General features: G+C 47.9%; 3 non-coding genes across 3 annotated transcripts; 1 reads left to right on the plus strand and 2 right to left on the minus strand.

Moving 5' to 3' along the window:
* Positions 1-4,609: 4,609 nt before the first annotated feature.
* Positions 4,610-4,680, minus strand: TRNAG-GCC (transfer RNA glycine (anticodon GCC)). Its single transcript has one exon. It is a non-coding gene; the product is annotated as a tRNA-Gly (tRNA).
* A 9,031-nt stretch (positions 4,681-13,711) lies between these two features.
* TRNAL-CAG (transfer RNA leucine (anticodon CAG)) lies at positions 13,712-13,794 on the minus strand. The gene has a single exon. It is a non-coding gene; the product is annotated as a tRNA-Leu (tRNA).
* A 615-nt stretch (positions 13,795-14,409) lies between these two features.
* TRNAG-UCC (transfer RNA glycine (anticodon UCC)) lies at positions 14,410-14,481 on the plus strand. Its single transcript has one exon. It is a non-coding gene; the product is annotated as a tRNA-Gly (tRNA).
* The last annotated feature ends 41 nt before the right edge of the window (positions 14,482-14,522 follow it).

Genomic DNA, 14,522 nt, shown 5'->3' on the forward strand with positions numbered 1-14,522 from the left:
CCAGAAGGCTGCAAAAACAACCAATCTTCATAGGTTCTTTATCAATTCCATTGACTTCACTTTCTAATAGCAAAACAAAACACCCCAAAACCCAAACCCAACCCCCCCCCCCCCAAAAAAAAACCCAAAAAAGACCAACCAACCAACAAAAAACCCTGGGCTCTCTTAGTATATGGGAGGAGTCATTGGTGGGGTGGGGATGGGCGTTCTTTTATTGACACTTGTTAACTAGAGAGTGGAATATTCATTTCTTGGGGCAGGAATTTCTTGGATGCAGGGTTTCTGCCTCTCTTTCCTTATTTGGTCAGGTGTTGCCTACCGTGGTATCCGCCATCTTGGGCCTGTCTGTTTTCATCCCGCTTCATGTGGAGTGCTGCCAGGACAGGCCTCTGACTTTCCCCCTAGCTGGCCACGACTTCCTTGTTGCAGACGTCCAGGCATCCTGCTAGAACCTAACTGCCTACTCTAACACGGTGACTGGCTTTGTTTCTCACAGTCGTTTGGCCTGATTAAAATTTTAGGTGCTTTCCCTTGACAGGAGGGAGTCCATCTTGTTTGTTAGCTGTTGCTGTCTAATCATTGGGGTCTTTTTTCTCACTAGTGTTAGCCAGTGAGTACCACCCAGTCCTGAGCTCAGAGGACGTGGCAAGTGAGTATCTGTAGATTTGGCCTGGATTCCCTAGTTCAGTGTTTTCCAAAAGCTGTTCCCCAGCCACATAACTCCTTGAGAGAGGTTTTTCAGAATGAAGGGCTCTGTGGTCAAAATAATGCAGACATTCTGCATACACTGTTCCTCTCCTTGTATATTCATAATGCCCATTAAACGCTCCAAGAAGCCTTATTGCAAAGAGAACTTTCAAACTAAATTTTATAAGGCATTTGCCAAACCTCGATAACCACAAAATCCTTTTTCCTCTGTAACTTTTATCAGTGTCGTTCAGACCAGATGTGGCCCACTGTCACCCTTTGGGAAATGCTGACCCAGTGCTTTATTTGGGAAGTCAGAGAGAAGAAGAGAACCTCTGAAGACATCCTGGGCTCCCTGACTGCCATTGGCCTTGGCCTTAGCCCCTGGCTTGAGTGACTTCACAAAGGTTCCCCCACTGGGGACCTGTTTATTCCAGATCTCTGACTTAACAACTCATTTTCCCCATCCCTCTCCTGTGAGGTCTAGCAATTGTATTCATTTTTCCACCTTGGTGTCAAATCACTTTCTGCTTGCTGATTGGACTTCTGCCACAGCAGTGGACGTGGAACCATCTTTTTCTGTGCAGAGAGACTTTCAAAGCTCAAAGGGAAACTGGAGAAATTATAAAGTCAAATGGAGCCAGGGCCCTCAGGGCAAACGGCCTCTCATCTCAAGGTGTAACAGCACTGGTTGTGATGGGTTTTTAGGGTGAAGGTGGAATTCGGAGCTGAGGGCCAAGAAAGATTTCTTGAAGACATCTTTGGTGCAAAAAGGTGATTTTATTAAAGCACGGGGACAGGACCCATAGGCAGAAAGAGCTGCTCTGGAGTTATGAGGAGTGACTGGCCCTACACTCTGGACTTGGGGGAGGCAAAGCCAGAACGTAAGTTTCCAAAGGGGTCCCCACACGTCAAAGACCCACAGATCACTGGAGGCCCAGCCACTGCCAAGTCATGGTTGCCCTTCCCTCCCGCAAAGCATCAACATCAAGACGGTAGGGGTTCCTGGAGAAATGTTCTACTCTGCCAGCCTCGAGTATTTGCCAATGAACTGCAAGTTATAAGGAAATTTAATTTTACCTGCCATTTCCTTCTGCTTTGGTTTCCCACACCACCGTGGAGGGGAGGGTGATGTTAGGGCTCCAGGAAACTGAATCTATAGGTTTCTGGAGATTAGGCCATTGATAAGATTGCCCCTCTCTCGCAATCCCACCAAGATCCCCGTAAGCTGATGGAGACTCTATCATCCAACCATCTGTTCTCCATCCCCTCCCCTGTCCTGGGGCAGCCAGGAGTGCCCGCAGAACGTCACAAACATCCCACCTGGAGGGGGGTGCGTGCCAGCCTGTACTTTGCCCCCAGCCTGCCCCATCATCCCTCATCAGTAGAAGCATCTGTTCAGGACATAGATTTCCTCCTCCTCTAGCCCCTCTTCTGACAGCAACCTGGCTAAGGAGCCTTCCACCACCCATTAGCCTCCAGAGGAAAAAAAAAAAGAGCCTGTGATCTCCAGACCTAACCGGTAACAGACCCCACCTTCACTGGGTTTCTGAAGATCAAGGCATGGTCTCAGCCCACCCAGTTCTGTAAGGACTCACGGCAAATGTATTTTCACAGATTTTAGACAGAGGCTCCTCAAATAGATGAAAATTCAGTACATTCGGCTTCTACTTTCAAAAAAAGTCCAGCAAACTTACCACCAGCAAGTGGGTCCAAGCCACTGTCGTCCCTCGCTCGGATTACTGCACAGGCTTCCGACCGGTCTCCCTACACTCGCCCTTGACACCCTACAGTCTGCTCTCACCACGACAGCCAGAGCGGTCCTTCTAAGATGTGCGTTGTATTTGCCGCTTCCTTGCTTAAACTAAGCAAGAGCTTGTCCCTGCACTTGAGAACAAATGCTAAAGCGTTGCAGGGCTTCACGGCGTGATCCATGATCTTGACCTCACTGACCTCATCTACTGCTCTTCCTTGAACACACCAATTAGACCTCTGCTCAGGGCTTATGTTAACTTCTGTTTCTGGAATGTTCTTCCTTACAGATATCCACATCATGCTTCGTCATGGCCTTGATTCAAATGTCACCTTATCAGGGAGGCCTCCCTGATCATTCACTAGAACTCCAACCCACCTCTTCACCATCTCCTAATCCCTGTCTCCTGCTTTATTTTCCCTCATTGTACTTCCTGCCAATCGACGTACCCTATGTTCCCTTGTTTAGCTGTGTATTGCCTGACTACCCTGCCTCCCATCAGAACGACAGCTCCAGGAGAGCAGGGCCTTTGAATTTGCTCACTGCCTTATGCCTTAGAGTGTCTGGCACATGATAAAGCACTCAATAAAAATTCTTCAGCGTTTGACATCAGAAATGTAAACCTAGAAAGTCCTGTATAAACGATATAGTCCACACTCCTCGCCGACGCGAGGCTCAAACCATGAGATCCTGACCTGAGCTGAAGTCGGACGCTCAACAGGCCGAGCCACCTAGGCACCCCGACAACTTGCTTTTTGCGCTCAGTATTGATAGTGTGCTCAGTATCACAAGCATCCCTCCACTTCATGCTGTCCAGGTAAGTTATCGCTTAAAAAATCTGTTCTACGCCTAAAGACACTCAGGCTAAGTTATGAAACGTAAGTGGATATATTTCAGTGCATGGGAGAAGACGGCCCTGCAACATACGCTCCTCTATATTGGAAACTTTCCGAATTAAAAAGTAAAGACGTGAAATGACTTTGGAAGAGTACCTGTGATGTACTGTGTGGGTCATGTCCAGGTACAGAGGTGCTTACTTTAGGCCTACACCTGGAACTCTGGGGGGTGGGTGGGTAGGGTTTTGAGTTGCTGAGGGCTGGGAGAGAATGCTGGAGGAACTTGGACAAGACAGTCCCTGAACAGGCCAGGACACAGATCCCAAGCCAGGCCACCTTCCCTTCTGAGGTGAGGACCCTTCTCTTGCAGACCCTTGCTACAAGTGTCCAGAGTGTGACAGCCAGGCCGGACCGGCCTAGACTCTAAGAGGGAATGAACTTAAAGCTGACGGCTTCTTTCTTCCGGGGCTATAGACTGGCTTTCTCCTTCTTGAGGATGGTTTGATTTTTCCACTATGGGAGGCATTCACCGCACACTTCTTCTCACATTCCCTTTTTTCCTGGACCGATCACCTGGACTGATCCCAGTATAGCTGATCTCTCCAGCAGCAAACCTTGCTCCTTCGCGCCACTGCACCGGGAGAACGTTGACTAAGAAACCCCGTCCAGAAGCTGGACTGACCTCTGCATCCTGACTCCCACCTCCTTCCAAGGGCCCCCTGAGCTTTCCACAGGGTTCTCGGGCCTGAGGAGAAAATAGCCACTTATGGGACACAGGTTTTCAGTTTCTCTTTTTTAAAAAACTGGTTTCCTTTGAGTTAGGCAAATAACAATATATTACCAAACAGCCAACTTTACTGAAGCTTAAAGCCCTGAGACGCTGCGCCTGTTTAGTGTAGCAGTTAGTGTCTCTGCCAGCCACCTGGGACAGTCAGGTTCCATTCGCCGTCGGGCAAATGACAAGGACATTTTGTTTTCTTTCCTCCATTTCTACCCTCGCGTCTCGAAAAGTCTCCTCCTTTTGTCATGCAGAGCCTTTCCAGCAGGCCTCTGGGACGATGCCCCTCGGGACGCCAGCTACAAGGACGTGGCTCAAGAGGAGGGCGTTCCCACGGTTCAGGCACATCCTCCTTCCGGCGCGCCCCTCCCCCTCCCCGGCCCCGCCCCTGTCCCTGCCCTCGCCCGTCAGAGGAAAGGGACTTGATAATGGAGGGGATTCAAATCCAATCAATGCAGGCTTCAGCTAGCTGGTTTCGGTTATTTCAGGGTTGCAAATCCTAGAATAGAAAGAGACTGAATTAAAACGACTGGATCAGAAAACAAAACGCTGCGTTGCATTGGCCGGGAATCGAACCCGGGCCTCCCGCGTGGCAGGCGAGAATTCTACCACTGAACCACCAATGCTCTTGGTTAACGGTGTGTGGTGGCATCCCTTAGCTTCATCTCTGTCCCGAGCTCCGTTCCACGATGTGAATCAGGCTGCCTCTGAGTCACCGCTGAGTCACCAGTTTGAAAGTATTGTCTTTATGTTCCAAGACAGAGAACGTTAGGACTCAAAAAAGAACAACAACATAAGCTCTTTAAAGTCCTGACTCTGAGGCTCTAATGGCATGACGATGACACGCTTTCGGCTCTCCCGGCTCATCAACCATCCAGGGGGCGCATTTGTCCTCGTGGGGAGTTGCGACCTGAAGTGGTTTCGGATCTCGCTTCGGGCCGGCGGGGAGGAGCTGGAACTTTCCCCTCCACGCCGAGCCAGGAGCGGGTAACCGGCAGGCGGCGCGACGGCGCGGGATGAAGGGCTCCTGGAGGCCGAGCCAAGCAGCCCGGAGTCCCAAGGGCTCAGGCGTCCGACGCGGCCCGCGAGAAACCACCAGCGAAGTGGCCGTGGGCACCGACCCTAGCCCCACGTGCTCGTGGGTCGGCGTGCTGCAGGGAGGCGGGGTGGCGGCTGCCAGTCACCCACGACCAGGGCACGCGCCCAGCGCCCGGCTAGGTGGCCTTCAGGACCGCGCGCGGCTGGTGCGCGCGTAGCTAAGAGGCCGGCGCACCACCTGCTTGGACGCCACGCGCGCAGGTTCGCGGTCCCGGCGGTGCTGGCGGACCTGAAGCACTGACCCTTGCAGGGGGCCGAGGGAGGGTGGCAAGGCCTGGGTGCGCGTGTCCCCCCCGGGGGCAGGAGACGTCCTCCTACCCCCAGGAGGTCTCTTCCATGGTGCTGGGCCAGGTGCAGGAGATTGGTCACGGTGCCCGCCTACCTCAACGACCCGCAGCTCCAGGCCACCAAGGACACCGGTGCCATCGTGGGGCGCCACGGGCTGCGGGTCATCAACAAGGCCACGGCGGCCACCATTTCAGACGGGCTGATCAGCGCGGCGCGGGGGAGCAAAATGTGCTCATTTTCGACCTGGGTGGGAGCACCTTCGACCGTATGCATTCTCGCTGTCGACGCGGGTGTCTTCGAGGCTTCTGAGACTGGGTGGGGAGGGCTCGACGACAGGTTGGTGAGCCGCCTTGGGAAGGAGTTCCGACGGAATCACGGGAAGATTTCCCAAGAGGACAGGCACAGAATACAAGTGTCGGGAAGTCCTTGCCTGGCCGGAGCACACCCAGCTGGCAGAGAAGGAGGACGATGAGAATCAGAAGAGGGAGCTGGAGCAAAGTCTGTCACCCCACCTTCCCCAGGCCTTGCGTGTCCCTGGGGGTAGCCGCTGTGGAACTGACACTGGCCAGGGAGCCCCCCACCCCTCCCCGGTAGTGGCCTCCTCACTGAGCAGGTTGATTGAATGGTCCCTCCTGGCAGGTCATCTGTGATGGTAAGGCCTGGGCTTGTGGGCCCTCTGTCTTCTGTGATCCTGCCCTGAACTTGAAGAACGGGAGTGCAGAGGAATCTTCCAATCAGGGAGCTTTCTTCTCGCAGTGGTGTACCACTGAGGTCTGTGCCCGTGTCGCTTGTTAAAATCCTTTTCTCTCCCATTTCAGACGGGCAGAAGTCATCATTATTAACATTTGTGTGGCACTTCAACATCGCTTTTGCCTACTTTGGTGCTGTTGTTACCTGCATGTATGGATTTTGTTAATATATGGGTTTTTGTGAAACATACATGGAAATAAACATTTAAAACTCCTCCTTAGTTTTCAGTCCAGTTAAATGCATAAAGAGGCAAGGCTTTCAGAAGCAGAAACTGTCAGGGTGGGTGCTGAAGGAAGTGAAGAAAACTCACAAGCCTGTGCGTGTGATTTCCACAGGGGAAAACAGGCTAAGGGAGAGTTTGAGGCAGACATGTCCAGTGGGTACTGAAGTCTGAGGGCTGATAGGAGCGAGCTGTGAGTTATCTGCTGCAAGAGGAAAGGAGATGAGAGTTGGAAAAGCAGAGAATGGAGAGAAACTTTAAGTCCCAGCAAGGTTCCCATGTGTGACCCTAAGATTAAAAAAAAATCCTGTATTGGGATTCTAGTTTAGTTTGTCTGTCTATATGTCCTAATACACTGACAAGATAGTTTATATGATAATTAGCTGGCTCTAATCGAGTTACTTTATCCATTGTTCCTTTTTTAAGCTTGTTCATTTATTTTGAGAGAGAAAGAGCGTGCGCATGTGGGGGAGGGATAGAGAGCGAGGGAGAGAGAATCCCAAGTAGGCTCCACACGGTCATTGCTGAGCCCGATGCTGGGGCTTGAACGCACGATCCATGAGAACCATGAGAACTGTGAGATCATGACCCCAGCTGAAATCAAGAGTCTGAGGCTTAACTGAGACCCTTACGCGCCCCTATCCATGTCGTGTTAGAGAATAAACCCCACGTCCTGGACTCTGGAATATAGTGTATCCTGTCTCTGGAGAGTACATCTAGGGGTGTAATTAAAGTTACTATTGATCTTGTGTGTGAGAGGTTTCTGGTTTCTGCTGATGAGCCCTAAGGGTGATGATTAATAATAATAATGATGCCAGCCCTGTATCATAATAGCAATACTGAAACCAGATTGCTTAGGTTTTCAGCTCTGTTCCTTTATATCTGGTGGAAGTGAAACTTCCCAAGGTTTGGGGGCACCTGGGTGGCTCAGTCAGTTAAGTGTCTGACTTCGGCTCAGGTCATGACCTCATGGTTCATAGGCTCGAGTTCTGCATTAGGCTCTGTGCTGACAGCTCAGAGCCTGGAGCCTGCTTCGGATTCTGTGTCTCCCTCTCTTCTCCTCCCCTCGACCCCCAAATAAAAAAACATAAAAAAAAAAACAAAAAACACTTCTCCGAGGTTCGGTCTCTCCTTCTATATAGAGGGGATGATGATGAAATAGGACCTATTTCAGGATCGGTAAGAGGGTTCAGTTAATTAGTACATGTAAGAAATGATAAAGTTATGCATACAGCATATGAGCAACAAATATTAGCTATTACTAATTATTTTAGTTGAGCGTCAACTATGTAGCAGGTACTTGACATACACAATCTAATTTAATCCTCACGGCAACATCACAGGGTTTTATTTCTTTGGGGAGATGAGGAGTCTGAGGTTCACAGAGGTTAAGCAATTTACTCAAGGTCACATAGCTGTTAACTGTGGGGGAGGGGCAGGTTGGAACTGAGAATCCCGTCCTGCCTGATTCTAGAGCCTGTGCCTTGTCACCTCACAAACAGGCCATGACTCTACTTGTTATCAAAACTTCCCAGTATGTCGTGAAATTGGCTATGTTATTCCTTTAGAACACAGTTGGAGAGAAAAGGTATATATTTTATTTATTAGTTATATTATTCACTGATACATGTTTTTTACGGCACGTGGCTGAAGCTGGGAAGTATCTTCGGGCTCAATTTTACTGCCAGTTGAACAAATGCCGATAGAAGAGCAAGGATAAACTTGCATCAGCTAGTTCCCAATTAACCCAGTCCACACTGGGTCTCTCCTGTGAGCAACGGGAAGATAGACTTTTATCTCAGAACTGCAGGCCGGTTTGGCCAGAGCAAGGCTGCATTACAGTTGGTTCAGGGGCGCCTCTTGCGGGTGACGAGGAGATTGCAGAACAACCCACTTGGCCCCATACCTGTCACTTCCCATTTTTAACTGCTCTCTTTTCCTGCACCTGGGCTTAGTGCTGGCCATGCTGGTTTCACACTGAGAGAACTTACCCAGAAAAGATGACATCACATACACATTCTATATTACACTTTCCCTTCCCAGAATTTCCTCCCAACTTCCAACTTGGACTTCCCAAGAGGAATGATACTCATGTTGCTGGGTGAATCGGGGAGACTCTGGGCCCTGGGGCCTTGACCCAGTCAGACCTGAAGGAGTCACCAAAAGTTCTTGGTCTTGTCACAAGAATGAATCCAAGGACAGACATGCAACACAGAGGTCGAGTGACACAAGTGGGAAAGTTTATTAAAGCGAAAAGTACACTCTTGAGATTTGAGAGCAGGCTAGCAAGGGGGGGTGGAGGGAGAGACAGAGAGAGGGAGCGAGTGCCTTCTAGAGGTGGGGTTTGGGTTTCTTTTATTGACAGTTGTGAACTAGGGGGCAGAATATTTATCGCTTGGGGCAGGAAGCAGGGTTTCCCGCCTTTTCTTCCTAATTTGGTCAGGGATTTCCTGTTATGGTATCTGCCATCTTGGGCCTGTTGCTTTGATGGGGCTTCCTGTGGAGTGCTGCCTGGACAGGCCTCTGACCTTCGCACAGCCTGCCACAGCTTTTTGGTTGCTGGCCTCCAGGTATCCTGTCAGAGCTTAAGTAACTTCCTATTCTAACACTCACAGGGTTAAGATAGTTTCTTAGCATTCCAACAACATATTCTCTCTCTCTCTCCTTAAAAACATACACAGGGTGTAAGAAGGAAAATCGTCTTGTGTTGTGAAAACATTTCAGATCCTCTCATTTGTATGGGATCTATTTTTCCATAGAGGGATTTAAACACACTACTTCATCTACTTTTGAATGAGTCTGTTGTTAATGGTTTAGTTTCTTTGGGGACTATTTCTTGTAAGCCTGATAAGGCATCTTTTTTTTTTTTAATTTTTAAAAAATTTATTCTTGAGAGAGAGAGAGAGGGACAGAGCACGAGCGGGGGAGGGGCAGAGCAAGAGAGGGACACAGAATCCGAAGCAGGCTCCAGGATCTCAGCTGTCACCGGATCCCGACGAGGGGCTTGAACTCACAAGATCATGACGTGAGCCAAAGTCGGGCGCCCAAACAACTGAGCCGCTCAGGCGTCCTTGATAAGACATCTTAATATTGTATATAGTTGTCAAAGGACAGAATTTTAACTGAGTAAATCTGAAGATCTAATTGGCTTTTGTAAGTGATTCAAGAATTGGGCAAAGTCCATTCTAGCAAGTCAAGGGGAACTCTGAGGCCTTTTACAAAAAAATCGAAGGTTTTTATAGGCAGGAGGGTGGGGCGACAAGTTATTAGCAAAAGAAAAGAAAGGATTGCTCCAGATAAGGTCACCCTCTATTAGGGGCAAGGGCGGGGTTTCTTACCCTAATTGGTGCAGACTGGAAAATTCCTGACTGACTGGTTAAGACTAAATTTCAGGGAGAGGTTTAAACTGAAATTAGGTTAGGATTTAAGCCCCAGTTTGGTGACTTGGCCCAGCATAAGTGACTCCACCTTGGACCTGTCTCTTTCTTTCTTTCTTTCTTTCTTTCTTCTTTTGATGTATGTTGATTTTTTCTTTTTTTTTCTTTTTTTTTTTGAAATTTACATCCAAATTAGTTAGCATATAGTGCAGTAATGATTTCAGGAGTAGAATTCAGTGATTCATCCCCCACATATAACAAGTGTCCTCCCTAATATCCCTTGCCCATATAGCCCATCCCCCACCCACAACCCCTCCAGCAATCCTCAGTTTGTTCTCTATATTTAAGAGTCTCTTATGTTTTGTCCCCCTCCCTGTTTTTATTTTATTTTTGCTTACCTTCCCTTCTGTTCATCTGTTTTGTATCTTAAAGTCCTCATATGAGTGAGGTCACATGATATTTATCTTTCTCTGACTGACCAATTTCGCTTAGCATAATACCTTCCAGTTCCATCCACGTCGTTGCAAATGGCAAGACTTTGTTCTTTTTGATTGCCGAGTAACACTCCATTGTATATACGTGCCACATCTTCTTTATTCTTTATTCATTCATCCGTGGATGCATTTGGGCTCTTTCCATACTTTGGCTATTGTTGATAGTGCTGCTATAAACATTGGAGCGCATGTGCCCCTTCGAAATAGCAGACCTTTATCCCTTGGATAAATACCTAGTAGTGTAATTGCTGGGTCTTAGGGTAGTTCTATTTTTAATTTTTTGAGGAACCTCCATACTGTTTTCCAGAGTGGCTGCACTGGTTTGCATTCCCACCAGCAGTGCAAAAATGTTCCTCTTTCTCCTCATCCTCCCCAGCATCTGTCCTTGCCCGAGTTGTTAATTTTAGCCATTCTGAAAGGCATGATGTGAGAGCTCATTGTGGTTTTGATTTGTATTTCCCTGGTGATGAGTGATGTTGAGCATCTTTTCATGTGTCTGTTAGCCATCTGGATGTCTTCTTTAGAAAAGTGTCTATTCATGTCTTTTGCCCATTTCTTCACTGGATTATTTGTTTTTGGGTCTGTCGTTTTCTTTTTAACATAGTTTGATTACTGTAATAACAACCATGTCACCCAGTTCCTCCCCAAAAATATTACAACAAATTAAATCAAAATACATGCCCATTACTTAGAAATGAAATCTTGCTACAATCCCTCTAATGTAAAAACAGCATTTTATTGCCCTACTCTCAATTCCTCACAGGTAGCCACTTTCAAGTGTTTTTTGTTTCGGGTTTTTTTTTGTTGTTTGTTTGTTTTTTAGGGCCTTTTTATTGTGCAATAACTTTTGATTGACAGAGAGTTGGGAAGATACTACAGAAAGTTACTATATATCCAGGGGTGCCTGGGCGGCTCAGCCAGTTAAGAAAATTACTATATATCCTTCACCCAGCTTCCCCTAATGTTAAGATTTTTACATAACCATGGTGCACTTATCAAACCCAAGAAGCTGACATTGGTACAATACAGTTAAGTGAACTATAGACTTTATTCAGATTTCATGTTTTTCCACTGATTTTTTTTTTCCAGAAGCCAATCCAGGATACCATGTTGCATTTGGTTATCATCTCTTCCCTGATGTGGAAAACGTTGGGGTTCAGAGCCAATGGTCAAGAAAAAAATCCTTGAACCATCTTTGGCGCAAAAAGGTGGTTTTATTACAGTATGGGGACAGGACCCATGGGCAGAAAGCTGTCCTGGGGTAGTGACCGGTGACTGATTATGTAAGTTCAAGTTGGGAGGGGATTAGGAATAGCAGAAGTCTCTAAGGAATGTTGGAAACAAGGTTTCTAGGACCTTGAGGGGGCTACCTATTTTTAGGAAAAGGTCATTTTTTACTGTTTAGTAAAAAAAAAAAAAAAAAAAAAACTCAGTCGTGAGAAGCTTCGGATGTATATCTGGGGGCCATATGCCTGGAGGATGATTGCCAACATGTATCTTGGGGGGCAGCGAAAATGAAGTTTCCAAAAGAATTTTTATATGTTAGACAGGATCCTGTGGGGTTGGGCTAAGGTCGCCTTTTGCCCCTAGCAAAGTGTCAACTTCAAGGCAGCTGAACTCCCAGAGGAAGATCACTCTGCCTGTCTCAAGGCCTTATCAATGGGCTGTAGGTAGTAAGGACATTTAATTTTTTTCTTTTGCCTTTGTTTTGTACATCATTCCCGACAATCTGTGACAGTTTCCCAACCTTGTGTTTCATGACCTTGACATTTCCAAGAGCACTGGTCAGTATTCGGCAGATTGTCCCTCGATTTGGGTTTATGTGATATTCTTTCATAATTAGACTGAGGTTTTTAAGAAGTGCCCATCTCCATGAATTCGATCAGTGGGACTGTGACCTTGATCACATGGTTAAGATTACACTTTGTTTTTTTACACGTCTCTCTTGTGAATGCATTGCCATTGGCTTTAACGTAGACACCTTCTGTTCTAAGCGCGGTGTCTGACATAGTGTGAGTGCTCATCTGAAACTGCCTTGGTGAGAAGCAAGGGAAAGGGTAGTCCAAGTTCAAGATCAGCCTATGCAAAGGCACCTAAATTAGATCGGTGCTGTTCAAGCTTTCCGATGCGTGTGCATCACCTGGAGACCTTAGGAACTTTGGATTTGGTGGGTCTGAGGTTGTGGCCCGCGACCTGCATTTCTAATAAGCCCCTAGGTATTCACCTAAGCCTCCCACCAGCTCAGTGTACTTACTATACTGCTGGCAGCTTCCTGAGGTCACGGTCTGGTCTAGTAAATAACAAAGAATGCAGTTTGTCTGGCAAAGTTTCACCAATTTCACCAATTGACCTAGAGATCCTTCCAATCTCACACCTGTGAACCTCACACATTCAGCTTGACAGCTCGTCCCTCTTCCCAAAAGGGCAACAAGATTTTTTTCATAGCCACTTCCTCCTCCTATCAGAAAGCATCTTATCTGTGACCTTCAGGAAAAAGGAGCTCTCGAAACACCCAACTCCACGAGTTTACCTTTCCTCTGTATTACTTTCCCAAATTTTTTTCTGTTGATTTATTTTCCTGGGTTTTGGTGACACAGCAAACCTACTGAATTAGAGTTGGTGGTGGTTTTATCGCAAGCAGGTAGTCGGGATTCAACCCCATGTCTGGACGCCAGCAAGGGAGGAGTCAGGGTCAGCTATGGGGAAAGTCAGATACCTGTCCTGGCAACATTCCAAAACTAAAGCCGGAAGAAAGCCAGATCAAATCAGACAGGCCCAAGACAAAGAAGGCCTGCAACCCTGCTCCCAAAGAAATCCCCTCCCCAAATAATATTCCACCGCATGGTAAACAACTGTCCATGAAAGATAGAGACCCAAACCCTGGGCCCTGCTCTCCCTTGAGCGGGCTGCTCTCACGTCTGGAGAGTGCACTCTCTCTCCCTTTAATGATCTCTTTTCCAGCACTACTCAACCAGTGTCTGGTCTGTTCTTGAATTTTTCTCTTGGGAGGAGCCTAAGAGTCTGCGGTGATATCCCAGGGAGGGGCTGCGCGGAGGCCTCAGGGCCAAGGGGTCTCCCCAGTCCACCCCGCGACAGATGAACGGCCTGCCCTAATATGCTTGGCACATAGGAAGGGCTCAATATATTGTTGTTAGATAAAGGAATGGATAAATAGGTACCAAGAGGACGGAGTCTAAGGCAGAAACACTTTTTTTTTCAGTTAGGGATAGATCTTAGTGTCAATTGTTTCCTGATTTCCTAGACCAGTCTCCTGCCTATAACAGAAAAAAATAGGTTGTTTCATATTTACAATGAAGCATAATATTCATATGTAGACACTCAGGACAAAGAGGTGTCGATTAATCAATACTCCCTTCTCCATGAATTCAATTCTATTTGTTGGTGGGGAAAAAAAGTAAAAGCAACACTTTGTCAGAAGTGGGATTCGAACCCACGCCTCCAGGGGAGACTGCGACCTGAACGCAGCGCCTTAGACCGCTCGGCCATCCTGACTTCGTGTTTGTGGTTGTCTTATTTTCCTTTAGTATTATTCTACAGTACTGTATCATGACGTTAACATACATCAAAGCTGTATTTATTGTTTTATATAAAATTAGAACTCTCCATGGGATCCTTGTCAAAGCACGGAAAATAAAACTGTCTCCGACTCCTCTTTCCTACTTCACCATCCTAAACGGTAAGGATCCATTTTAACTTTCGCCCTTTTGAGCCCTCCAATCACTCCTCTAGCGCGGCGGATTCTCGCCAGGGTGGGCCCCTTGCCGGCCGGTCTTCTTCAGACCCTCCGTCCCAAATCGTCGGTACCGAATCCCACGCCCCGCGGATCCAGCGCTGGGACGAGCCCAGTGGCAGAGCTGGGAGCGCGGACGAGAGCAGGGGGCGGGAAAAATCCCTGGGCCGAGCGAGGCGTCTGCTTTCCTGCTGGGCTCCGCGCTGCCCCGGCCTCCAGTCCCTGTCCGTAGCTGGAGGATCGACTAGGAGTAAGGCCGAGGTCCATTCTCGTTAAGGGAAAGCTCCACGCACTTCAGAATCGTGGAACACCGTGGTCCTAGAAGCCACGGCCTCCATTTACCTTATATAGAAAATTCCCAGAACTTACGAACGTCAGCGTTGGTGGTATAGTGGTGAGCATAGCTGCCTTCCAAGCAGTTGACCCGGGTTCGATTCCCGGCCAACGCATCCCTTTTCCTCTTCCTGGGGAAAGCCACACGGGATGCTTT

Source organism: Lynx rufus, unplaced genomic scaffold (assembly GCF_022079265.1).
Source record: "Lynx rufus isolate CCGP_SWC_20201006 ecotype Redwood Valley unplaced genomic scaffold, mLynRuf1.p SCAF_15, whole genome shotgun sequence".
Taxonomy (NCBI): domain Eukaryota; kingdom Metazoa; phylum Chordata; class Mammalia; order Carnivora; family Felidae; genus Lynx; species Lynx rufus.